Below are 24,255 nucleotides of genomic sequence, written 5' to 3'. Positions count from 1 at the left end.
CTAACTGCCTAAAGAATTTGACATGGTGGCTCCTTCCTGGAACAGATCTATCATGATGGCTGTAAAGATAATGTAGGATAAATGTTACAATAGGAAAGGCACCAACAAGCCCATCTTATCAGAAGTTCTGTCTCTCTGGCCACATTCTCTGGATGGCCCTGCAAGGAGTTGCCAGAAAAACATTTACATTTATAAGGGAAATCTCCATTTGTAAAGGTATCTCCCTCTCTGTTTTGGGAAGGCAGGGGGGATGGTCTCATTTCTAGAGGCTTATCAATGTGAAAGGTGAGGCCTTAAATCTGCATGATAACCTTACTCTTGTTTACTGTGCTTTAGTGGTAATCTCCTGTAACTGACTCCCCCCACCCCCAAAATCCTCCTTTGTCATTGGCTGAACACGGTATTTAAGACGAGAATTTCTGCTATTGTGTTGAGAAACGCAGTGTCCCTGCTTTCTCCCATGTATACATGTTATTAAACTTGGTATTATTTTCTCCTGCTAACCTGTCTTGTTAATTATTTGGCCAGCCATAAGAACCTTAAGGAAAAGGGCAGAGGGAGATTCTTCCTCTTCCCCCGACAGTTTTGGCGTAGTCGCCAGGAGCCACACTGGCCGGCAAGTTGCCTTCTCTGGCTGGAAGAACTGCCTTCTCCCTGGACTACTGTAAATGATGAGATATGGGAACGCCTGACGAAAGCTGGCCAAAGGTAAGACTTCTTACCATGTGAGCCTCCCGGAATCTCTATTTGCGGAGTCCGGCAGAAGGAAGTGGTGAGAATTTTTTCTCTTTCTAAATTTAGATTGGCAGGAGAAAATATTTGGGAAACTAGTTTCTTGTGCTTTTAGTGACTCTTGGTTTAAATTTGGTAGAGTACTCTTGGTTTTGATCTTGATCCCTTTTCCTCCCAGAGTAGTCTCTGTCTTGTTCTGTGTCCTGAGAAAACTTGGCTTTGTGACCAGTGAGAATATTCTCCTTGGTCTCCACCATATGGAAGGTGCATTTACCGGGGTGCCCCTTGGTGCCCAGTCGAGTAGACTCGGGTTCCGAACTGTCTCTTTGTCCGGCTGTGCCAAGCTCTCAGGGGAGTTTGTCATACAGGGCCCAGTCCATAAGGGCTTTTGTCGTCTTAACCTTCGTTGCTTGTCAGTGCTGGAAAAATCCCATTCCAGTATCGCCCGCCCGGTGTCACAGATTAGCGGGTCTGTGACTGGAGGCGTCCCACACTATTGTGGGAGACCGGAGACACCATCCTTACCGCCTGTGCAACGAAGGTCTTTACTTTCTCTGAATATCTTTGGGAGTGAATTCTGTGGATCATGGGGGCTACATCATCTGCGCCCTCACCAGGGATGCCTCTTGCGTCCATGGTAAAGATTTATTTTAAGCGTGGAAAGTTACCTCGGGTCTTTCCTTAAAAAGGCTTATTGGTTCGAGTCACTATTGGAATAAATATACAAATGAAGATCCTACTCGTCAATGGCCAGACGACGGATCCTTTGAATTGGAAAAACTTCTAAATTGGAGGAAAAAAATTGTTTTGAGAGCTCTCACATAATTGTTTGATTGGTACCTAAGAAAAGGCCAAAAAAAGGAAGGGAAAAATTTGACTAGCCTTAAGACCTTGACTCAGGTTACAATTGAATTGAAAACATGTAAAAATGTAAGTGTTGGGCTGGCCCTGTGGCTTGGTGGTTAAGTGCGCGCGCTGCGATGCTGGTGGCCTGGGTTCGGATCCCGGGTGCGCATCGAGGCACCACTTCTCCGTCCATCCTGAGGCCGAGTCCCACATACAGCAACTAGAAGGATGTGCAGCTATGACATACAACTATCTACTGGGGCTTTGGGGGGAAAAAAATAAAATAAATAAAATCTTTAAAAAACAAAACAAAACAAAACAAAAAGTGTAAGTGTTGATAAGATTATAAAGGTTGGAATGTTTGAGCTAATTTTTTGTAAAGAGGTTACATCAACTTTGCCTGAGTATGTTTTAAAATGTCTGACTGGATTGCTTCTCTTGTCCAAAATTAGAAGATCAAGACCTATTGATAAAAATCTTAATGATAACTATGTTTAAAGGTATAAGAGGTGATGAAATTTGCATGAAATTTTGTAGAAAAAAAACTGATGTTATTTCTATTACAGAACTGGTTAACAAAAATAGTAATTTAAATGATGGCTAATTTTATCTGAAGTCTTATGAAGTCTTGTAGGCAATCTAAATAATTATTGGGAACAAGTAACTAAATAGTTGTGAAAAAGATGAATGTTGGATAAACTTTAAATGATAATTATGTGTTATGGTGGTTACAGCTTCCAAACTCTTTTTGGTGACTTAAAACTTTAGAGTTTTGCTAAATTTTATGATAAAAATTCAATTGAGTATCTAGATCATTTCCAAATAACATAAGATATTAGACATTGATTCCTAAACGTACATTTGTCTACTTTTGGCTTTTCATTACAGGAAAACTAAAAGGTGTTTTGGGTCTATTGGTAAACATGTGTTTTATTAAAAGATTGTACTATAAAGTAACATATTTCTAGAAGTTATGAAGTGTTTATAAATTTTCCAAGCCACAAGATACTAATGTAAAAGAAAGTTTATAATTGTTTACTTAGTTTTTGCTTACAAATTAAGGTTTCTAAGGGTTAAAATTTCTAATTAGTATATGTGATTGAAGCTGCTAAAAATTAAGAAAAATATGTCTGTGTACAGGAAAAGTAAGATGTATAAAGAAAGAACAAAGAATGGAAATATTTTGTTTGATTGATTAAGAAAGATAAATTTGTCTTCAAGTACTAGGAGGGAAAAGAAAGACATGGGACAAATTCTGAAAGTAAAAAGAAAGTTATAGACTTGTGGAAGAGGAATTCTAGAAAAGGAGTTTTTGCATGGTCAAGTTGGCTAAGATTAAAATGAATTTAATTAAGTAAGTGAGTTTTAATATTAGAAGTAAGCTCATACAAAATTATAATTTGGTCTTATTTCTCTTAAAAGGATAATTTTCTTGAACTTGATAAAGAGGTTATAAAAGATTTTGCTTTACCTTTGGGTAAGTCTACCTAAAAGACAGAAAAAAAAAAACTGTTAAAATAATTTCCTGTGTTCAAAAGACTGAGGTCTCTCTATTAAGGCTTTTTAGACTGTTAATGTTCTGTTTGCTTTAACTTTTTATATTTTTGACAAGTTCCCCAAAATTCATATCTTAAATAAAGTCTTTTTTTACTTTTTTCTTTGAGAATTTTCAAAGGGCCCTGGAACTTCTCAAAGAAATTTGCTCTCTTCCTATAAGGGGAAAGATACTAAACTTATTAGGGTTATTCAGTATGTTAAAGTACATGGAAAGCATTGTCAGACAAGTGATGATAAACCTTCTTAGGTGGTATTATGTGGGCAAATGTTATTGACATAGGTGTTTTAAAATTGTATAACATTACTAAAATTCTGATCTGTCCTGGTTATCAATCATAATTCTGGTTATTATTTTAAAGTGTTGTATGTCACAAAATTAACCAAATTTCTCTGTCAATTGCCATTTTGAGGTCTTGTTGTTTACAGACTTATTTCTTTGCTCTAATGCTTTTGCAAAATATGTTTCAACTTCAGAAAAATTCATGGAAAGGACTCTGACATTTACACTGGAACACAGGTTTCTGACAAACTTTCTGATCATAAAATTGAACTCGGTAAGAAATTACAGAAATCTGTTGGAGAGGCTGATAACTTCATAAAGCTGCTAACAAAAAGATTGGGATCAACAATAGATTATACAAGACTGAATGAACTGATAAAGATGATTATAATTTTTATGATTTTTCATTTGAAGTATTGCTAAATTTTTAATGTTTTGTTTTTTCAGATTTAAGGAAAACTTTTTCTTTCTCCTGAGCTAGCAATGACTTATAACAATTTGGTAAATGATACTTTTGTAAGTAAAATTGAAATATTTATCTTAGATTTCTCTCTATCTGATCCCTCAAATTTAAAAACTCTTAGTAAGTGAGTATTGTTGTTTTCATGGCAATATAGTTATTTGCATAAGTTCAATAAAAATCTGTTGTCCTTATAACAGAACACAATTAGAAACACTGGTTATATTACCAAGGCTGTGACTGGAACATCATATTTGCGATATAACCATACAGCCTTTGAGAAATACAGATTGGACTTTATGGAATAAAGCCACATGGAAATATTAGCCTGGTACATTTATGTTTCAAGCAGCACTTACCAGGATAAGTAAAGAATGTCACTTATCTGGCAGGTACAAGGAACCTCGAAATATTTTGGGGGAACCTCAGAAGAGAGGAATTCACCCAAATCTGTAGGTATTACAGGCGAAGTCTGATGACAAAATCCTTGGCTTGGCTTTCCTGGCCTCAAGAGGCCTTTGAAGTTCAATGTGAGATTCCTTATAAAAAGTTCCAGCAAAGCAGATTTAAAAGAGCCTATGTGATCAATTGCTATTCTTGCTGTACTTATGTAAATAATTGGGCCAACTCTATTAGAACTAGACTTATTTTGCAAACTAGTTAGTTTTAATTTGGCTATCTTAATAAAAATGAGGGTGATTTTAGAAAAAAAAATTATATTTCAGTAAAAACTCTAGTATACATTTGCGGATATTAGATCCTAGTTTTGTTGTCTTTTGAGGTTTTTGTTTTATATCTGTTGACTGGACTGGATCCTGATTTCTTCCAGTCTCCTGAAATATCTGGCTACAGATGTCCAAACTAACGTTTTTGATTTTTTCCATCATTTTCATTTAGAATCACTAAAAACTGAACCTGCCCTTTTTCCTGAAGCCTTACAAACTAAAGCTGACAGACTTGATATAAACCGGAGAGATTACCTGATGACATCATAAGGGACATTTAAACTGCAAAAGATACTTTGATGCTAACATCTAAAAATCTTCTTAACTGGCTGTCCTCTGAACTCAGAAACTGGTTTACAATTTGCTCCAACCATTAACCTTGTTTTTCTTTTGTTTACATAGAAATGCTTCTATTAAATACTTGATGGCTTGCTTCCACAATATAGGTATAACCTTGAGAGCCCACCTGCATCACCACCTTCTAAAATAAACTTAATTGAACTGATCTATTATCAAGACTAAGAAATGTGTTCAGTGAGATGAAACAATCTACCAACTCAGCTTCTGGACTATGCTTTAAGTTTCAAAAGGACTGTGAAACTTTTTGTTTCAAAGGCGGGACTGTGGGAGATCAAGATTTGGCCACCCTGAAATCTATCTCTTTACCTTGGTTGTTTTCTCTAGGGACATTTGACCTCCCCCACTAACTGCCTAAAGAATTTGACATGGTTGCTCCTTCCTAGAACAGATCTATCATGATGGCTGTAAAGATAATGTAAGATAAATGTTACAATAGGAAAGGCACCAACAAGCCCATCTTATCAGAAGTTCTGTCTCTCTGGCCACATTCTCTGTGTGGCCCTGCAAGGAGTTGCCAGACAAACATTTACATTTATAAGGGAAATCTCCATTTGTAAAGGTATCTCCCTCTGTTTTGGGAAGGGGTGGATGGTCTCATTTCTAGAGGCTTATCAATGTAAAAGGAGAGGCCTTAAATCTGCATGATAACCTTACTCTTGTTTACTGTGCTTTAGTGGTAATCTCCTGTAACTGACTCGCCCCACCCCCAAAATCCTCCTTTGTCGTTGGCTGAACATGGTATTTAAGACGAGAATTTCTGCTATTGTGTTGAGAAACGCAGTGTCCCTGCTTTCTCCCATGTATACATGTTATTAAACTTGGTATTATTTTCTCCTGCTAACCTGTCTTGTTAATTATTTGGCCAGCCATAAGAACCTTAAGGGAAAGGGCAGAGGGAGATTCTTCCTCTTCCCCTGACACTACCTTCCTTCCATGCACCTGGGAGGTGTGCACGCATGCCTACCTGTGACAGGCGAGCCTCCAGTCACCGGTCCCCGCTCCTCCCCCTGACATCTCTCTATTGTGTGCTTTTAGGAACTTGAGAACTGACCACTGAGCGTCACCTGGTCCATTCCAACCCAGGACTTTGCTTTTGATGGGGCTTTCCGGAAACAGCAAGTTAGAAATGTACGTGGGATGTCCACATTTCCTCTAATAACCCATTCTGTGTCATGGGAGGAAAGAACCCTGACTTTGGAGTCAGACAGACCGGTTTCAGCACTGCCATTTGTTGGCTGTGTGCACTTGAGCAAGTTGCCTTACCTCTCTGAGCCTCAGCGTCCTCCTCTGTAAAAAAAAAAAAAAAAAAAAGGTAAATTAAAGTGCCTGCTCAAAATGGTGATTGGGAGGATTAAGAGCCTCATCACATGATGTGTTCAGCACGTAGCAGGGCCTTGGTAAATGTTTGCTCTCCTGGAATGATGTATTTCCGGTCCTGCCATCCCCGGGGTAGCAGCTTTCCTAGGTTCACCACCGGCACTAGAGGGTCCAGCTCATCCCGCTCGGTTACCCTCGTGGACCTCTCGACCATTGGGAAGGGGCCCTCGTCCTGTTGCTTCCTGGCCCCAGTTCCAGGAACGACCCCACAAAGGCGGCTGTTTCCTCTCGGCTGTTTCTCATACCTCCCAGGAGACTCATTCCTTTTATGAGCACCCTCTTTGTCCCACCATCCGGCCATCCTGTTCTTGGAAAAAAGGTTTGGCCGAGCTGGAGCCTCTGCCAGTAAGCCGTGTCTTTTGTTTGGAATCCTGACAAGACGGTGTGAGCCCTTGGTGGAATCTGCCGTCACAGACAGGACTTCACGGCGGCTGGTGGGCAGTGGCTGAGGGCTCGCTTCCTCCCTTTACTGGAGGGGCCTCTGCAGGCCAGGAGGGACTTCTAGGTCACAAATGTCGGGGCACAGACAGCACGATCCCAGCCTGACCTTGAGGTCCAGGGAGGTAGCTAACAACTGAAGTGTGTCTCTTGCTAGAGTCTGGGGGTTTAGAGAAAGTGAGAGAAAGACCCAAGTGTGTGTGGGAGGGCCCTGCCCTGAGTTCTGGGGCTGCCACACCCCGGGGGAGGGGGTCTGGGTTCGAGTCCTGGCGTGGCCACTTAACCAGCTGTGTGATCTAGGGCATTATACTGAACGGCTTTGTGCCTCAGTTTCTACTCCTATAAAATGGGTATGATAATGATAATGAGCATTTTTTCCTGATAGTGGGTTTTTTCCTCCTTTACACATAGGCATCATCACTTCCGGTAATGGCATCTGCTTTTGCTGGGGTATGGCCCCTGCACGCCCAGGCCCTGTGTTTGGGAAAGCTGGCCTTGGCCTCTAGCCTTCAAGTTGGGGGTGTACTTCAGCCTTGGCCTATGAGCATGTTCCATCCTCACGCCGTCCCTGATTGTTCAGATGTGGGTGCTGGACCCCTGAGGGCTCAGTGACTCCTGTTGGAAGTGTTGAGAAGCAGAAGCTCTCTTTCCACAGGGATTTCAGAGAGATTAGGGTTTCTGCTTGGGGCTGCTCATGGCCATTTTGCGTCCATGAAAGGAGAACTCGATTGAGCAAGAAGCCAACACAAGGCCACAAGATGGAGAGACAAATGTTCCTGATAACATCCTTTGAACTCCTGGATCCAGCTGGGCCTGAAGACTACCTCAGGGTTTTAATCACTGTTTTTTGCTAACGCCGGTTTGTGTTGGGTTTTCTGTCCCTTGCAATTGAAGAGTCCTTCAATTGTATTGTAAGCACAACAATAACACACCCCTCTCTGGTTGTTTGGAGACTCGAGTGAGACAAGCCACGGGAGGCTCTTAGCACAGGGCCTGGCATACAGTAGGCACTCAGTAAATGCCTCTCTCATCCAGGGCCTCAGTTTTCTCACCCGTCAGATGGGTGCATTAAACTGTGTCCTACCACTTCTCAGTGGAGGTGGAGACCCTGAAGGGGAAGTCTGGACAGTTCTGCTAGAGCAACGATGAAGCATGGTGGCGGAAAGAACAACGGCCCCCAAAGTGTCCACATCCCGATCCCTGGAAACCATGAATAAGTTACCTTACATCCAAAAGGGCTTTTGCAGATGTGACTTAATTAAGGATTTTGAGATAAAGAGATTCTCCAAGATTCTTCAAATGGATGCAACCTAATCGCGTGACTTCTTAAAAGAGCCTGAGGATCAGGTCAGAGAGACGCAACGTTGCTAAGAGACGGAGGAGGGGGGCCTTGAACCAAGGACTGTGGGCAGCCTCTAGAAGCTGGAAAAAGTAAGGAAATAGATTTTCCCTAGATCCTCCAGAAAGGAGCGCAGCCCTGCCGACACACTGGTTTTAGCCCAGGGAGACTGGTGTCAGACTCCTAACCTCCAGAACTGTGAGATAATCCATTGGTGTTGCTTTTGGCCACTGAGTTTGTGGTGACTTGTTACAGCAGCAACAGAAACTCACACAAGCATTTGCACATTTACTTATTCTCTCCATTCATTCATTCATTCATTCATTCATTCATCATTCCACAGCTATGTATCAGGCCCTGTTAGGAAAATATCCTTAGTTTCTGCTCATAATCTACTTGAGGACAAAGGTAATTAACACTCAGTTTGAAAAGCTCTGTATTGGGAAAATTAAACCTCAGTTTGCTGAGTGCTACAACAGGGGACATACAGGTTGCTCTGGGAACACAGAGGAACCACCTAACCCAGCTTGGGGTTGAGACTGATGGTGGTCAGGGAAGACTTCCTGTAGGAAGTGCCATCTAGGCAGACACTTGAAAAGATGAGCAGAATTAACCAGTATATGTGCCGTGTGGCCTGCGGCAAGCTAAAAAGTGTATGGCAGTGTATTAGCCAGGGGTCTCCAGAGAAACAGAACCAACAGAATGTGTATGTATGTATATAGAGAGATTTATTTTTAAAAATTGGCTCATATGATTGAGGAGGCTTGGTAAATCCAAAATCCACAGAGTAGGCCAGCAGGCTGGAGGCCCAGCAAAGAATCGTATTTTGAGTCCAAAGGCTATAGGTTGGCAGAATTCCTTTTTGCTCAGGGGAGGTCTGTCTTTATTCTATTAAGGCCCTCAACTGATTGGGTGAGGCCCACTCCCATTCTAGAGGGCCATCTGCTTTACTCAAAGTCCACTAATTTAAATGTTGATTTTGTCCAAAAGACACCTTCACAGAAACATCCAGAATAATGTTTGATCAAATATCTGGATACCATGGTCCAGCCAAGTTGACGTATAAACTTGATCACCACAGATAGACATCAATCTGCTCCACAATACATGGACACACAAAAAGCCACATGATCTTATTTGTCTCAGTCACTTAACCACTGAGGGCACCCCTCTGTCCGCACTCACCAGACCGGCAAGCACTTCAGTCTCAGGCACGTTTTCACAGGCTACTCCCTTTTGGGCTTAAACAAGAATTGAGGGTGAGGGTTTTCTGGGACAACTGGACAGACAGGACAGGGCTGCTCCCCAGTCCACAGAGAGGCTGCTGTGGTCCTTTATCCTCCTCCCCAAAGCCACCGTTGGCCTGCTTTTCTGTGACCCATCGGCCCCTGTGCACTCCAAGAGTTTCTCTCGCTGCCAGCCGCAAGTCTGGCCGTGGAAACCCTCGTGGCTTCACTCAAGGTCTCAGGCTGTCTCCCTCGCCTCCCCAGGTTCTGTGACTGCCGGGCCACAACCTCTCTTACCTCCTTGAAAAACAACAACCCTGAGAGCCCCTCCATTTCCTTCCCAGCCCCCTCCTCCCCACTCGGATCTCTGCCCCCACCCTAGCCTCCCTCCATGGACTCCCCTCCCTATCTGAAGTCTGGCACAGGTGAGGGCCCATCCATAGGCCTGGAAAGTTTTTTTGCAGGCTCCGAAACTTGAAAGCTCCTAGAGGTATCAGAATCCACGCTCAGAATTATAAAGGGATTTTGGGGAGAGAGGAGGAATAGACAAAGGCTTGCCATTTTTCTGAGTCATCTGCAGGACCAGGACTCCATCAGAAATGAGTTCTTTAATAAGTAGCTTTGCCACAGGCATGTTAGACAGAGGGATCTGCTTGTGCAAAGGCCGTGGGGCAGGAGAGGAGAAGCAAGGAGGCAGCAGTAGGCATAGAGAATGAGGGGAGAGTGGTGAGAGATGAGGCGGGTGGTAGGCAGAGGCCAGACCACAGTGGGGCCTTGAGTCAGAACAAGTCAGAGATTTGAAATGTATCCTGAGGATGTGGGGGAGACATGGAACATTTTTGAGCCAGAAGCAACACAATCACATTTGTGTTTTGGAAAGCTCCCTTTGGCGACTGGGCAGAAAGTGTCCTTGATGAGCGTTATAGTCTGAATCATGTCCCCCCAAATCCATATGCTGAAGTCCTACCCTCCGGTACCTCAGAATGTGACTGCATTTGGAGACACAGCCTTTAAACGGGTAATTAAGTTAAAATAAGGTCATGCGTGGACCCTAATCCAGCATGTCTGATGTCCTTATAAAAAGAGGAAATTTGGGCACAGACGCACACAGAGGAAAGACCACGTGACGAGGCCCAGGGGGAAGGCGGCCCTCTACAAGCCAAGGAGAGAAGCCTCGGAAGAAATCTACCCTGCCAACAACTCGATCCTGGACATCCAGTTTCTCCAGAACTGTGAGAAAATACAATTCTGTTGTTTAAGCCACCCAGTGTGTGGCACTGTGTTACAACAGCCCGAGCAGACTCACGCAGTGGGGCAAGAGTGGCCCCCAGGACACCGTCGAGGCAGCGGCTGTGGTTTCTCAGGCAAGAACTAGCAGTGGACCTGGGGCGGTTTGGTCTGGGATGATGGGCAGGCGGCCCTGAGAGCTGCTCCAAGCCAGAGCTGGCCGGGCCTGAGACCAAACACGTCGGCTTCTCTCGAAGGCTCTGGCTGTGGCGAGACGGGCAGGGCTTGGTGGCGATTCCGCCCCATCTGGAAAATAGCTCTCCCGCCACATTCCTCGTGTGTCCACATCACGTGGCACGGATTTGGCTCCCCTGAGCCTTAAACAGACTTCCTCAAACCCCAAGCTTTCTTTTCTCTCGTCTCTTGGACAGGTGGCATTTCCAAAGTTGGTCACACCTAGAACAGTCCTTATTAAGAAGGGACAGACCATTTTTCTTCCTTTTAGAGCATGATTACACTCAGGGGTATACTTGGTCAGTTGTTTGTGAAAACTTGGCATTTGGACGCTTCTAGTGGTTTTTATTGGGTATAGTTCTAGAAGCAACATACACACACACATATGATTATATATATACAAATGTTTATATACTAGGATTTATATAATTGTATACTAATGATATTTTATTGAGTTATTACTAAAGTACAGTAAAATGCATAAATCTTAGGTGTACAGTTTGATGAATTTTTATCTCTGTTGACACTGCTGGAACCCCTGGATCAAGGTGTAGAACACTTCCATCTCCCCAAAAGTCCCCTGTGCCCCTTTGTAATCAATAACCACCACTCCTCCCTCCTACAGCAACCACTGCCTGACTTTTGTCACCACAGTTAAGTTTTGTCTGTTTTTGGACTTTATGTAATGGACTCATACAGTCTTTAGTCTTTTCTGTCTAGTTTCTTTCACTCGATATAATGTTTTTGAGAGTCATCCATGTTGTTGCATTTATCTGTAGCCATTCTTTTTTGTTGCTGAATCGTATTCCATTATATGACTATACCTCATTTATCTAGTCTCCAGCTGATGGACAAGGCCCAACTGATTTTAAGCAGAACAGACACAGGTCATGTTGAATTTCAATGATATCAGGGCTGAATGGAGGGAACCTTAGAAATCATCTGTCTCAACTTCCTTATTTTGTACATGAGGCCCAGAGACGGAAAGTGAGTAGCCTGAGGCCCCACAGCTTCGTCAGGGCAGAACTAAGATCCAAACGACGTCTTCTGCTTCTTTGGCCAGCTGGGGGTCCTTTTGATTCCTCTCCATAGCTCACTGTATCTCTTAACAAATATGAAAAATTTCATCCTTTACTTCCTAAGAGGGCTCATCCTTTTAGTCGTGTGAGTGGCAGGGAAGTGGGAATTTGATCTAAAGTGTGTGGGAGACCATTTTCTCCCTATGAAGTTTGACATTTTCCTTGGCAACAGCTGTAAGCCCTTCAAGCCTCTGGCACCCGGCCTTGTCTATCTGCTTTGCCCCCCACCCAGCCCCAGGTCCCACCTTAGAAAGGGAGGGCAGGAATCTGGTGTGGTCTGGAGGGTACAGGGCTGGGCAAAGACAGCCTTGGTGTGGAGCCCCAGCCTGGCACTGAGCCTGGGGGGCTGAGTAGCAAGAAAAAAGGAAGAGGAAGGCCCCAAATAGGTAACTCTGAAGTTTTCTTTAACTTTTCAGGGCCTGAGGAGAGCCTCCTGAATGGGGTCTCTAGATTTGGGGTGTCTGGAGCAGAGGGAGGAGCCCACTTCCTGGGCAGCTCTGGGTTGGGATCCCTGCTCACCTAGCTGTGAGGCCGTCGGTGAGTCACGTTCATTCTCCGAGCCTCAGTTTCCTCATCTGAAAAGTGGGGAGAGAGTCATTCCTACCGGTGGGTCGTGAGGCTCTGATGAGATGACGATGGGAGAAAGGGGATGGGTCGGGTCAAGTTCCTCTGCCCTTTTTCTAGTTGGTGGCTGAGAAGCCTCCAGGCCACACCAACCAAGTGAGCTGCTAAGTGACTGAAGCCCCCCAGCCCAGATCCAGGGCAAGCCAGGCAGCTTTTGCAGCGTGTTCACAGTTCACATCTGTCCCACGCCAGGACAAGGAGGCAAGCCCAGCACCCCTGATGGAAGAACATGGCTGTCATTCTTCAGGGGAAGCAAAGCGTGCGTCGTCTGTCCTGACGGACAGATGCTGCCTGCTGTGTGACTTCAGCCACTGTCTCCCTCTCTCCTGTTTCTGTTGCTTTAACGGTAAAATGGGATTAAATAATTCCCCTATATTGCAAGATTATCACAAAGATTAAATGAGTAATGATTGCAAAGCACTTAACACAGAGCCTGGTTAAGTGCAGTGGATAAAAGAATGGGCACGGGATTCAGGCTGGGTTTGACCCTTGAATCTGTGTTTGTGTGACCTTGGGAAACTTGCTTAGGCTCTTTGGGCCTCAGTTTCTTCATCTGTAAATTGGGAAGATGACTAGAACCCACCTTACAGAGTAAGTAGTGCCAACAAGGTAAAGATGTGAAAAAATAGAATGAATGGAAGCTGACCAAAGGTTCTAGAGTGGTAGCCCACAGACATCATCTGGGTGAGATGACAATGGTTGAGATTTGAAATCCGGGGCCAACTTGTTTTAACTATACTTAGTTGTCTGTTTGCAAAAGCAGTGAGATAATGCATTACTAAAGCCCACCCTATAGATAACATCTCTGGCGCTTGGGTCACCATGGTAACAGGTGGTACGCTCAAGTTTTGCAGGAACTGAGAGTCGACTCCTTGTCCAGTTCAGGCCAGTTGAGACCACCAACTCATCGACTGGGCCTGTACAAATGACCAATAAATGACCCTTTGACATCAGGAAGCTAAAAACTCCACCCTCAGATCATGGGGATGCCGCCTTCTTGTGAACATGCGTCCTATGAAGAGGCATGAAGCTGGACTACGCTTGCGTAGATCACCAGTCACCTCACTCTCCTCACCTCCAAACATCTATTCCTGCTTCAGACCACCTTGCCCCTACCCTATGAATATCCCTGAGTCTCCATTTTCAGGGATGTGGATCTGAGATCGATTCTCCTACCTCCTCACTTGGCTGCCTTGTGATTAAATCCTTTCTCTTTGCAAGCTCTTTGTCTAGGTGATTGGCATAATTGTGTGGCGGGCAAAAATAACCTGGTTCGGTAACAGATTCACTATTCCTTAATCTCCCTACCAATCACAGCAATATATTTGAGCTTTAATCAGTGATAGCAATATAACTGAATTGCATACTGCTACGGCAGCCTTTTCTTATTTTTTATATTATTCTCTTCCCAGAAGGAGGCAACATGGTAAGTGGAATGAACGTGGACTCAGGGTTCAGACCAAGTGTTGAATCCTGATTCAATCACAGAGCAGGTATGTGAAACTGGGCACATACTTCTCCTTTCTGAGCCTCATTTTCATGCCCTAGAAATGGGAGTGATTATGCCAACCTTGCTGGGTCCCCCTGAGGGTGAGATGACACATCGGGGCCAACATCCGCCACCTTCTGGCCCAGGATCAGCCCCATAGACTAGGGTTTCCTGGCTCCTCTTTGTGTTGTAGTTACCATGGTGGTAAAAGTTTGGCTCAAGGGCATTAAGATAACTCCCTGCCATTAATGGAGTGTTGGGGTTTGTTTACTGTTCTGCAGCCTCTCAGCCTGTACCCCCCACACCTGCGTTCTGCATGTGGACGTGAAGATGAAGACATACCTCCGGGTTCCAGGAAACAATCAAGATTCCTGGCTCCTTTGCCTTCCTCTGGCCGTCCGCCTCCAGAGGCCGCTCCAGGGAAAGGCGGGGCATCTGGGCTTTGATGTTAGACAGAGCTGAGCTGGAATCTGTCTTGTTCATTGTAAACTGTGTGCCCTTGGGCAAATGACTTCTCTGCTCTGATCCTAGGTTTCCTCATCTGAAATGGGGATAGCAATGGTCCTTACCTCAAAAGGTTCCTGGGGCACCTTGCTGTATGTGGTGAGTGGTATCTTCTATTATTGGTATTAAACATAGAGATGGGCCTGGCGCATGGTTTACTGACCAAGTAGTGGATTCCCCAGGGTGAGCAAAGCCAGGCTGTCCCCTGCACGGCTCTCCACAGGCTCTGGGGAGTGTGGCAGGACAGAGATTAACAGATGAACACTCGGCAACGTCACCCACGTGCTCGGCACACAGTGGATGCTCAGTCAGTGCTGATTCCCACAACCTCTCGAGGTGGGTCCAAGAGGCCCCGTGCTTCTTTGGGCATCACAGTCCTCATGGCCTTCTGCTCAGCCCTTTGCAGTATTCAAAGGGCCCCAGGTCTCCTTCAGCCCCCAGGACAGCCCATGGGGCCTTGGTCCCATGCGAGGGAGGAAACTCAGCAGGGAGGCTCTCCGTGGCTTCGTCAACGTGTCAGAGCTGGTATGTGATAGTGTGGGAGATCAAAATTGGCCACCTCAAAACATGTCTTTTTACTTTGGTTATTTTATCAATAGACTGGAGGGTCCTTGCTAAGACTAAACATTTACATTTATAAGGGAAATCTCCATTTGTAAAGGTATGTCCCTCTCTGTACCAGGAAGAAGGGGGAAGGACCTCATCTCTAGAAACTTATCAGTGCAGAAGGCAAAGACTCAAATCTACATGCTCTTGATTACTGTGCTTTCTGACTCACCACCCCCAACATCCTCCTTCGTCCACCTGAATATGCTATCTAAGGTGAAAAAAGGCCACCATTTGTTGAGAAACTGAGTTTCCCTGATTTCTCCCATGTATACATGTTATAAAACTTCGTTTGATTTTCTCCTGCTATTCGATCTCATGTCAATTTAATTTGTAGCCCAGCCAGAAAGGACCCAGAGTGGGTAGAGGATAGCCTTTCTCCCATTCAATAGCAACTATATCCATGCCGTCCACTTCCTCTCCATCATTCATTCATTCAACAAACATTTATTGAGCACCTACTATGTGCTCCTGGGCATCAGGTGGTTAACAGGAGGAACTCATCTTGGCCTGTGGAGTTTATAGTCTAACTGGGAGAGAGGTGTGAATAGACAACTACACAAGAGTTTCTGGGTCACAAAGGTGATAAAAGCTATGAATGGGAAATGTGGGGAATGGCCAGAGTGTATAGGGATGACCCAGCCTCCTCTGAGGGGTCAGGAAAGGCCTCCATGAGGAGAGTCTCAACCTGAGTCCCCCCAGAGAAGAGCCTCAGGCAGAGACTTGGCTTTGAGGGGTTATTTGGGAGGGGCCCCCAGGGAGAAGCAAGCAGGGAGAAGAGAGGTGAGATGGGGCTGGAGGAGAGCCAGTAAAATGGGTTATCAAGGTCGTTACTGTGGGCTCTGGGGCAGCTCCCCCAGACCACCAGAGGAGAGGACAACAGAGGGCCTCCTGGCAGTGTACCCTCAAAGGGAGGAGGGAGCAATGTCCCTCTGGGAGGCCCAGCCAGCTTCCACAGTGTCTTTTCCATGGAAGGAGCCCAAGGGCAGCCGTCCAGCCCAGCCCCGCTGGATCAGAGCTGGACCCAGATGAGTTGGCTACAGGAGGCAACGTTTTCCATGTAGCTTCGGGGGGAGAAGTTCAAGTGAAGGAGCAGCTCCTAATTCACCAGCCTGTCAGAGGGGCGGTTCGCCCCCACGGCCCGGGCCCCCGTGTTACTGCAGGCCCCTCTGACCTTGGAGTGGGAGTATTTTCTGGGTCAGTACATTTTCCCAAAGCCCCGGGGCTCCTTCTGGCCCCCACCCAAAGCTGCATGTCTCAGAGCACTGGGCTGGAGAGCTTTCTCCACCAAGTGCCTCCGCTGTCGATCCAGGTGGGCGTGCGGTACGTGGTGAGAAGTGTTGTTCCTTCTCCTCCTCGCTGGACTTCCTGCCTCCCGGACTCTCGAAGGCTTTGGAAAGGAGGAAATTCCCCAACAAGCTATGGAGGACAGAAGGCGGCCTGTGCCCGGGGGTTTGGGGCGTGGAGAGGTAGCTCTGGAAAGCCCTCTGGTGGCCACAGAACCCAAAGAAGCCAGATCTGAAGCACAGTTACCTCTGAGGGAATTCAGGAAGCCCTGCTCCTCCCGGTCATCCCATTTGAGAGGCGAATGGCTTCTGCTGAGGGGCCCAGGGGTGGGGCTGGAGAGAAAATGCCCTCTGGGAGGTGGCAGAGCTGCATCTCGGCCCCTCCCACTGACAGGGGCAGAGCAGTGGCCTGGGAGTTAGGAGACCTGGTTCCAGGCTCACTGACTCCTGGGGCCGCTATTGCAAACAGACCTAGGCCAATCGACAAAGAACCTCAACTGAGACGCACAGTCGAGGTTCTTTCTGGCGGATGGCGGCAGTGGCCGACAATCAGGATCACGTGAGGATCTGCTGCTTCCCCACAGTCTTGCTACCAGGCTATGATGAAAGCAAGTCGTGGATGGAATTCTGCCCCCCAATGGCATTTATTAAGCAACGATTATGAGCAAGCAGACCCCAAATAGTTCACGCAACATGTTATTAAATTCAGTAAATCTGAGGCAGACATAAGAATATTCCAGAGCCACATTCAGTGATGGTAGAGTCCACATCAGGCAACCAGCATCACCCTCCACTGATAACTGGATGCAGATCCACAGGGACCAGCCTGGAGGGCCCTCCCCAGGGCTCGCTGGCTTCTTACACCGTGTTTAAGCCAGGGGAGGGAGTGTCTAAAGTGTTTAGCCAAGCTATGTATTCTGAATCCCATCAATTTCATCGAGTGCCTGTTTCTAGCATGCATTAAACTGGCTAACAAGCCGCTGATTTCACCTCTGAAAACCCATTTATTTTTAACAGTCATTATGCTAATCAGCAAAGCCTCTAGTGTTGATCAACATTAAGGATAAACAAAGCTCTTGTCCTAGTGACCTCTGGAGCCAGCGAGGCCTTCCTGGAAAGGATGCCCACTGGCCACCCGTGGACTGTGAATTCTAGAATAAGCAACTGACAACTCCCCTGGAGTTGCAGCTTGAACAGGAGCACACATTTATACCACATTTTCTTCTCCCAAGTATTTTAGACTTAACTTCAGACAGCGTGATGGTAACCTTCCGACAGTCAACTCCCCTACCGGGCCTCAGTGTCCCCATCTCTAAAGTGACTTGTGCCCCATGCCCTTGGCACAGGCTCCTGCTGTGGGGGCAGAGTCTTAGGTGAGGCTGTTCCAGGCTCCCTGTGGGCAAGGCTGGTCATTTTTCCAACGCCTTTCATTTTGTTTTGTTTTTTGAGATATAATTGACATATAACATTGTATTAGTTTCGAGTGTACAACATAATGATTTGATATTTGTATGTCTTGTGAAATGACCACCACAATAAGTCTAGTTAACATCCATTACCACACATACTTACAAATTTTTTTTCTTGTGATGAGAAACTTTTAAGATTTACTCTCTTAGCAACTTTCAAATATACAATATAGTACTATTAACTATAGTCACCATGCTGTACATTACATCTCCAGGACTTATTTATTTTATAACTGGAATTTCATGCCTTTTGCACCCCCTTCATCCATTTTGCCCACTCCTCACCCCCTGCCCCTGGCAACCACCAATCTTTTCTCTGTATCTATGAGTTTGTTTTTTTTAGATTCCACATATAAGTAAGATCATACAATATTTGTCTTTCTCTGTCTGATTTATTTCACTTAGCATAATGCCCTCAAGGTCCATCCATGCTGTCGCAAATGACAAGATTTCCTTCTTTTTTATGGCTGAATAGTATTCCATTGTGTATATATACTACATTTTCTTTATCTATTCACCCATCAATGGGCACTTAGGTTGTTTCCATAGCTTGGCTATTGTAAATAATGCTGCTGTGAACATGGGGTGCAGACAATCTTTTTGAGTTACTGTTTTTGTTTCCTTTGGATAAATACTCAGAAGTGGGATAGCTGAATCATATGGTAGTTTTATTTTTAATTTTTTGAGGAACCTCCATACTGTTGTCCACAGTGGTTGCACCAATTTACATTCCCACAAGGGTTCCTTTCTCTCCACATCCTCACCAACACTTGTTATTTCTTGTCTTTTTGATAATAGCCATTCTCACAGGTGTGAGGTGATATCTCATTGTGGTTTTGATGTGCATTTCCCTGATGACTGGTGATGTTGAGCACCTTTCCATGTACCTGTTGGCCATCTGTTTGTCTTCTCTGGAAAACATCTATTCAGATCCCCTGCCCATTTTTAAATCAGATTGTTTGTTAATTCTTTCATTTTGGCAAAGGTGGTCCTGCCTCCTGGTTGGGCCTCCCTCTGGCGAGAGGTCAGAGCTACTCATTGTGAGCCCTCGATCCCAGAGTGCTCATCTTTAGGAAAACGTGCCTGTTTGCTGCTGGCGGAACCAACCATTGTTTCCTAACTCTTTTTTCAGCTGATCATTCCATTGCTCATCAACAATTTTCGGAAGTGTTTTCCATGTGCCAATGACTGTGCTGGTGTTAATTTTCTGTCTCCCCTGGTAGACCATGAGCTGCACCTCCTGTGCCTAGCACAGTGTTGGCCCTCAGGAAATATGGCACGAGTGCCTGAATGAGTGACAGGAAAGGAGAAAGGGGCTTGGGCTGCGGATGAGAGGAGCAGAGACATGGCTGCAGGCCACTGCTTGTCTCGCAGAGATGCCAGCCCTGCGCCTCCGCCAGGTTTCCTTGGTCCCTCCTCTTAATGCTTCCCCCAGGTTAGTGTTAAGCCTTGAGAGAGAGGCTGAATTCAGTGTGAAGCTTCCTTCGCAGCCTGAGGGCCACGACAGAGCTGTGCCAATGAGCTGATCACCGGAGTGAGAGGCACTTTTCCTTGCCTCACTCCCTTGGGAACAGGTGGTTGAAATTCTGAAAAACTGAGGCCTGGTGAGGTTTATCGATAGAGGGAGACAGAGGAGGAGGGAAAAAAAGGACAGAGGGAGAGTCAGAGCCGACTAATAGGTGCCACTCCATGCCAGCCATGCTGGAGACCCCAGAGGTTCAGTGGTGAAGAGAGAATCAGGCCCTGCCCTCCTGGAGCTTAGAGTCTAGAGCAGGGGCCCGAAAACTCCAGCCCCTGGGCTGACTCTGGCCTGCCACTTGTTCTTGTAAATAAAGTTTTATTGGAACACAGCCATGCTCATTCATCTGAGTGTTGTTCATGGCTGCTTTCACCCAATGGCAGAGGTGAGTAGTTGCAACAGGGACAGTGTATGGCCCACAAAACCCGAAATACTAAACAAATGCTAACAATCTGGCCACTTGACAGAAAGTTTGCTGGCCCCGCCATAGAGGCCAAGCAGACATGCAGTCAGAAGGAGAAGCAGAGAGAAGAGTGAGGAAGTAAAATTACAGGCAGAGAGAAAACGGCGAAGAGAGAAGGAGACCTTGCGCTGTCAGCGCCACCTAAACAGCTATGGTAGGTTCCCTCCCAGGGCCTTTAAAAGGCCAGTGCACATTACGATAAATTCCCCTTTGGTGTACATGTGTATCAGTTATCTGTTGGTCCAGTAATGCTCTGTAACAAACAACCACGAGACCTCAGTGGCACACAACGATAAATATGTATTTGGGTCACGAGCAGACTGGGCTCTGCTGGGCAGTTCTTCTAGTTTCAGCAAGTCTCTCACTTATAATGCTTGGCCATGGGTTGGCAGATCTAGGATGGCTTCAGCAGGGACAAATAGGGTGACTAGGTTCTGTACCACGTGTCTCGTCCTCTAACATTCTAGGCATGTTTCACGGTGAAGGCAAGGATTGAGGGAAAGAAGCAGAACCACACAGTGCTTTTTCAAGGCTCTACTTGCATCGTGTCTGCTAACATTCCTTCGGCTGGAGCAGGTCCCATGGCCGAGCCCAGACTCAACGGGTGGGAAAATAGATCTCCCCTCTTAGACGCAAGGAACTGCAAAGCCCCATGTCAAAGGAAGTGGCTACATGGAGAGATGATGACTCAGGACCATTAAGGCAATCAATTCTACGCCTGCTTCTATGTATATACGGTGTCTGCCTGCTTATGTGTTTGCAGGTGTATGTACATGCAAGGCTGTTGTGTGTACACTTTCTTCGATTGTGTATACAGGTTCTACATGTGTGGGCACATTCTGGAAGCTTTTCTACTTGTGTGTCTGTGCAAGCGTGAGCTTCCCTAGATGGATGCCAAATGTAGTGGGCTGCGGATAGTGCCAAGTCAATGCATGTGATCCCCCAACCCCAATGCCCACGGGATTCTGGAGTCGCTGAGTCCTTGCCTGTCACTTCCCCAAGACAGGCAACTGTTAGAGGGGGAAGGGCACAGGCTTTGCAATCTGGAAGGCTGGATTCAAATGCCAGCTCTGTCACTGCCTGGCTTGGCCCATGACTCCAGCCCGTTTCTGATCTGTACAATGAGGACACCACTTCCTAGCTTCCCTGTGAGTACCCCACGAGGTAGTGCTTGTGAAAGGGCTTTGTAACAGGCTCCGTGCTATGGCTTTGTTAGTTATGAAGATGCCAGGGGAGTGGCTTTCCTTCCCACTCCACGTCCCAAAGGCTTGACCCTTTCCAGATGCTGAAACTGGAGGTAGTTCTGCATCTCTTAATGTGCTGCCATGGCAACCGCTGCCTCCCACTCTTAGGTCAGCAGTGTGGGATGGGGCTCCATCGCCCCCTCACTGCTGGGCCTGGCGAGGGTGGGGGGGCCTGGTGAAGGAGCAGGCTCGCAGGAAGTCCCTTCCCCTCTGGAGCTGGTCAGCGAAGGATTCGGGGGGGCTATCTGCCTGTGTTGCTTCTGCTCTGCCCCTTTCACCACACCCCCTCCAACGGCAGCTCAGTTTGGTGCTGGTGCAGTATCCTCAAACTGTAGCACACCTCAAAATCACCTGGGCAGCTTTCAGAAACGCGGACTCCTATACCTCATGCCAGAAAGTCTGCGTCGGTAGGTCTGAGATGGGTACCGGGAGCCTGGACTTTTAATATGCTTCCCAGGCACCACACCTGGAGAAACCCTGTACCGGTAGTGCAGGGCCCAGGGCAGCCCACTGGCTTATGGTGCAGGCCCTCACAACATAACCAGTCACTTCATTCATTCATTCACTCCTTCATTCATTCACTTACTCATTGGTTTATTTGCTCATTCATTCAGTTATTCATTCATCCACTCACACTTAAATAACCATTCCCTCATTTATTTATTTATTTAAACAAACATTTATTAATGTCTTAGCTCTGGGAGATGGACAGATAATTGGGGACACAGCCCTGCAGGAGGTTCCAGGGCAGTGTTTTTCAGACTGTCGCAAAATGATTTTAATGGGTAGACTAGCATACTTAAAAAGATGAAACAGGATAGACTATAAAAGAAAATAATAGTGCACATAGCAGGTAGCAAGGGAAAATAGTGTTTTGGAAACTTTTGCTTCCAGTGTGTGTGTGTGACTGTGGGTATTGGATTTCAATGTGAAATGTATTTTCCAGTGGTGAGTGGGGGGCGTGGAAATAAACGACAATCTACATGCTGGGTGCTATGGGAGGAATGTGCTGGGGGTGGCAGAGCTCAACCCTTCTGCCAGGGTGACACTGGGGAGGCTTTACAGGTGACATTTGAGCTGGGTCTTGAACCATGAGCAGGAGTTTTCCCATTGAAGGAGGAGGAAAGGGATTGCAGGTAGAGGGAACAGCTTGTGCAAAAGCACAGAGGCATGGAAAAGCAGAGAGAAGAGCCAGATGACCAGTAGGCCTGGAGCACGGAATGCGTGGCTGGACGTGCTGCGAGGGGAGGCTGGCGAGTAAGGGAAGGCTGCATCCCAACGGGCCTGGAACGTCTAGGAAAGCACTTGGGTTTTATTATGATACTGTGTGGAGCCGCTGGAGAGGAAGCAGGGACGTGATGTGGTCAGAGTGGCCGTTTAGAGAGAGCACAGCAGCAAGACTAGGGCCAGGAGAGCAGCGGGGGACTGAGGGGAGAGACGGCGGTATCGGAGCCCGGCAGTGGTCTGTGGTGGGGCTTGGGAGATGCGATACACTTGAGAAGAGTTTTAGGAGGGAGAAGAACAGGAAGTGGTAACTGGACTTGGGGAGAGGCATTCGGAAGAGTCCACGATGACGCCTGGGCTCCTGATGGGGGCAGCCGGGGGGTGGGGAAGCATTTACTGAAACAGAGCCTCTTGAGTCTGCTCTTCTTAAGGGCCCCACCTGATTTCAGCACAGCCTCTCTCCCCGGGCCGTGGATGCAGTTACTCAGTCCTCGAAATGGGAGAGGAGGTTTTATAGCTTTATAATTCTTTTCAAATTAAGCCAGTAATGGAAGATTATTGTGGAAATCAATAACAGCAGTGTGGGTCCACCGCTAATCCGACTTCCCTATTCCAAGCACCTGGAGGAGTACACTCCCCGCCCCTCTGTGATGGCTAATTTTATGTGTCAACATCACTGGGCCGTGGGGTGCCCAGATATCTGGCTAAACATTATTCTGGGTGTGTCTGTGAGCGTGTTTCTGGGAGAGATGAGCGTTTGAATCGGTAAACTGAGGAAAGAAGATGGCCCTCCCCAATGCAGGTGGGCATCACCCAAAAGATGGAGGAAAGGAGAATTCTCTCTCTGTGCCTGACGGCCGAGCTGGGACACTGTTCTCCTGCCCTCAGACCAGGACTCACACCCTTGGCTCTCCCGGTTCTCAGGCATTTGGACTCAGACGGAACTAGACCACCAGCTTTCCTGCGTCTCCGGCTCGTAGACCGCCGATTGTGGGGCTTCTCAGCCTCCACAGTCGCATGAGTGCATTCCTATAATACCTCTCCTTAGACAGACAGACAGATAGAAGTAGATACAAACAGACACAGATATCTCTATATCACCTATTGGTCCTGTTTCTCTGAAGAACCCTGATTCACACACCCGTGAAGCTGGGTATTGGCTTGTGACTCATTCTGACCACTGACATGTGAGGGGCAGGGACACATGACACTTCCAGTCAGAAGCATTTTGTTGCTGCTGCTGCTGCTCAGCTTGTCACCACTCTCTTCCTCTGGCTTGATGAACCCTGAAGCCTCATGTCAAAGCACCAGCACCATAAACTGGTGGCGCCTCAACCAGCTGGATCCCTAAGTGAAGGGCCCCCGCTCACCTGGGCCAATCCTTTGATGGACACGTAATGTGAGTAGGAAATACATCTCTGTTGCTTCAAGCTGCTGGGACGCGGGGTTGTTACCAGCACACCCTGGGCTATCCTGGCATCTCCTAGGAGCCAGGCTCTTTCCTCACAGAATAGCTGGAAGCACCCTGTTTCTGTGCAAGAGTCACAGCACTCCATTGTTGAAAACCTTCTTGGCTTCTCATCTCATTCAGAGTGAAAGCCCTGTTCCTTCCACCATGACCTGGAGAGCCCTCCATTGTCCGGCCCCCTGCTCTGATCTCCTCTCCTACCACTCTCCTCCCAGCTTACTCCAATCCAGGCCTGCTGGCCTCCTAGTCCTTCAACATGCCGAGCACACTCCTACCTCAGGGCCTTTGCACTTGCTAGTCCTTCTGCCTGGAATGCCATTCCCCTGCACATCCTTGTGGTTTGCCCTCTCACCTCCTTGGCTCAAACGTCACATTTTTCTGCGAGGTGTTCCTTGGCGCCTGACTCGAAGTGTGTATCCCCTGACTACACACTTCCCTTCTGCCTTCTCTGCTTTATTATTTTTCCGTATTACCTGTCC

The 24,255-nt window shown here is 46.5% G+C and overlaps 1 long non-coding RNA gene across 3 annotated transcripts; it reads left to right on the top strand.

Annotated features, from left to right (window-relative positions):
• The first annotated feature begins 476 nt into the window (after positions 1 to 476).
• LOC147917139 (uncharacterized) lies at positions 477 to 5,801 on the top strand. Of its 3 annotated transcripts, none has more exons than XR_015552304.1 (3): positions 477 to 3,689; positions 3,863 to 3,916; positions 4,268 to 5,801. It is a non-coding gene; the product is annotated as an uncharacterized LOC147917139 (long non-coding RNA). The 3 variants fall into 3 exon arrangements; XR_015552305.1 differs by having other exon boundaries at positions 3,863 to 3,931; positions 4,773 to 5,801; XR_015552303.1 differs by having other exon boundaries at positions 3,863 to 3,931.
• Positions 5,802 to 24,255: the final 18,454 nt, after the last annotated feature.

This window comes from Ceratotherium simum, chromosome 5 (genome assembly GCF_057802395.1).
Source record: "Ceratotherium simum simum isolate JZ-2026a chromosome 5, ASM5780239v1, whole genome shotgun sequence".
Lineage (NCBI taxonomy): Eukaryota > Metazoa > Chordata > Mammalia > Perissodactyla > Rhinocerotidae > Ceratotherium > Ceratotherium simum.
This window is presented reverse-complemented; position numbering and strand designations above follow the sequence as displayed.